A 3,421-nucleotide genomic window follows, 5' to 3' on the forward strand; every position below is an offset into this window, starting at 1 on the left:
AGAGATATGACATTCATGTGAATAAGTAGCTGTAGACCAAAATATTACAAGTGTCTACAAGCTATACAGTCAGGTCTCTGTGTCCCTGGGTTCTGCACTTGCCAATTCAATCAACTATGAATTGAATATACTTTTTTAAAAAATGCATCTATACACACCTTACAAATATAATTTTTTGAGATTTTCCTCTGAATAATACAAAGCATAACTGAAAGATACAGCAAATATTTATTTTTAAAAATTCATTATAAGGGCCGGGGAAATGGCTGAGTGGAATAAGTGCTTCCCTGGCAAGCACAAGGTCCTGAGTTCAATTCCCAGTTCCTAAAAAAAAAAAAAATTGTGGAAAAACTCATTATAGTAAAAGACACATTACTGAGAACAACTGGATGAGTGTCTAAAGAGATGGGGGAGTATTTGGAAGGGAACTGATGATAACGGGTCTCTTACTGTCATAAATTTTTAGCGTAAACATTCACCATATTTTATGAGCATTCTTCTTTGAAGAAGTATTTATAATTTCCATCAAAGGAAAGCACAACAGCGTGCCATCAACCACCTTGTCCACTGCACCTGGTCCCATGCAACTTCTGGCTCTTCCCCAAAGTCATGCGACCAGGACAGCCGCATGTTCTGAACTGACTGAGGACACTGGGGCAACCACTACACTCCATAGACACTCCTGAAAGAGAACTTGTGGAACTGCATCCAACAGTGGCAAGTATGATGGGGTACATGTGTAAGAAGCCATGGGGAGTATTTTAAGGGGAGGTTAACAGAAATGCATCTTTTACTATAAATTTTTTAAATATTTAAACATTCCCTCTTTTTATTTCAATTAATTAATTAATTAATTAATTTTGGTATCAGAAATTGAACTCATGGCCTCACACTTGCCAGGCAGGCACTGTACCACAGAGCTATATCTCCGGCCCTTATATTTTTATAATAGCTGTACAAGAATTTTTTTTTACATGGAATTTCTACTGTGTTAGGCTTTATAATAATCTAGAAGTGATTTGTATAGTTCTATGCAAATGCTATGTCATTTTATATAAAGGATGTAACACCTAGGATGTGGTATGCTTAGGGGTCCAGAAATCAATTCTTGATGAATACCAAGAGACAACAGTACAAGTAAAGGACTTGAGGAATTCAATGAAGGGGAACATTTGGCAGCTGAGGGTTGAAAGGAAGTTACAAAGAAGGACTTCTTATTATAGTCAGTTATGTTTGTAAATAATTCATTTTCAATTTGCAATCTATTAAAAAATAAATAAATAAATAAAAATAAAAAAATTTAAAAAAGGACTTCTTAGAGCTAATGAGGTTTTAGGGGGATTTTTAATATCTACAGTTTTGGTAATGGGCAGAGGAAGGGAACAAGGGTGTTTATAGAGAAATACTAGTAGGTTGGATTGTGAATCTAAAGGATTAAGATACAGACTGGAAAGAGGCTAAAACAGAAAGCAAGCATAGAATACTATATCTATCAACTTTCAGTTACTAATGCAATATTTTGGAGGCAAAAAAATTATAAAGAGAAAGGGATTCTTTGGCTCATGGTTCTGGAGGCCCCGGTTGAAGATCTCTCCCAAAGGTGCCTGATGGCAATGGCAGAGCGAACCACCCACACCTTGAGACAGAAGCAGATGGGCAGGTGGTGGTGGGTGGAGCTATACCACCAAAGACCTAAAGACCTCCCAAAGGCACTTCCTGATAACACAAGCCTGAGGACCTTCTCTTCAACACACAGACCTTTAAGGGACATTCAATCAAACCCCGACAAAATGTTACTGTACAAAATTCAATGGGTGGAGACTAACTGACATCATGGCTTCACTTGAATTAAAGTGAGGAATTCAAAGGTGTTTAACTAAAAGTACCTTCAGGGGTGGGGTTTGTGAGTTAGTTTGTGCATTAGTTGCTTGAGTGTCTTGGGTCTGTGAAATACCTAAGCTGTTTTTAACCTCTTTGCACTTCCATCCTAGGGTTGGCTGACTTCCAACAGCAGGCAAACACGACAACATCCAGACAGAGTTTTGCCTCTCATGTGTCTCTTCAAGAGCAGGGGAGTTTTTATTTTTTATTTTTTTTAGTTATACAAACTTGAAATATTTTAATATCTCCAGAAGTAGCATATAGGAAATAACTAAGAGCATAATTCAAAAGGCAAGAGAAGTTGCAGTATGCTCCTGGATGAACAATAAAGAGCTCTCAATATGATAGTTATGCAGGACTACATAAAAAATATATTAGATGAACCCTTATTTAAAGGTCATTCCAAATTTCTATGAAACAGTACCAATCTTATGTTGGGTTATACATGTATTTTTTTTTAAGAGCAGGGGAGTTTTTAGAGGCCTTTCAACCCACTTCTCTTGTCTCATGGACTGAACCATGCTGCACCACATTCCTCAAGTGATTTGGAGTTATTGGTCCATCAGGACCTGCTTTCTCTCCAAAATATGTCTCTATGTATAGAATAATTAGCTAGATGAACACAATCAGAATGCTCATGGGATAAAGGAATGAGAGACAGAGAAACAGGCCCTGATGGAGAACCAACAAGACCCACTACAGAGACTGAAGGTAATTTTGTGAGCTGTTGCAAATTTTCTATATTGCTGAGCTTGTCTAACTCCTGTGTGCATCTAAGTTTGCCAGAGCCAGGCTTCGATGTCCAGACTTCATCCCATGGATGAGAAGAGATATAAGGGATTTTGGTCAAGGAAATGGTACAATCAGAAAGTGATACTTAGAGGCTCAGAAGAAAATATAGAAATAAAGAAACTGTATATGTACCCAAAGGTAGTATCACTTCTTGTCAAACTATGATGTCACATCATCCCCAGCATTCCTTTCTCTTCATTTCTTGTCCCGCCCTGCCTTCTGTCCTTCTCTCTGGCATTTGGTCAACTTGATTGACTTGGATCATCATTTGGAGCAAGTGGGTGGGGATAAACAGGATGAACTGGAGATGAATAACCGTCCCAGGCTACTCAAGTTGCATTCTTCAAAAGCAACAGAGAGTCCCTGTGTATGGCTCAGGCACAGAATATTGTTCTGGGATTGTACTTTTGTCTACTCCAGGAGAATTTTGAAGAATTTTGTCTAATTCGGGAGAATTTAGTTTCCCCAATTGTGCTATCTTCTCCTTCTACACCTGCTCTGCATCCCACGACTTCATCACTCCTTTTTCAGTTCATTTACATTGATGGTTAGAATTGAGATGTATTGACTTATGGTTGCCATGTTATTTACCTGTTGTTGTTTACTCCTTTTTCTCCTGGGTTTAACTGCTTACCCTATTTAGTTGGTTGCTTCCAATCTCATTCGTGGAGTTCTGATCATTTTGGTCCCTCTCTAGAACATCTTTCAGTAGCCTGTGTAAGGTTGGCTTTGTCATCGCGAAATTTTT

Source organism: Octodon degus, unplaced genomic scaffold (assembly GCF_000260255.1).
Source record: "Octodon degus isolate 3935 unplaced genomic scaffold, OctDeg1.0 scaffold00119, whole genome shotgun sequence".
Taxonomy (NCBI): Eukaryota; Metazoa; Chordata; class Mammalia; order Rodentia; family Octodontidae; genus Octodon; species Octodon degus.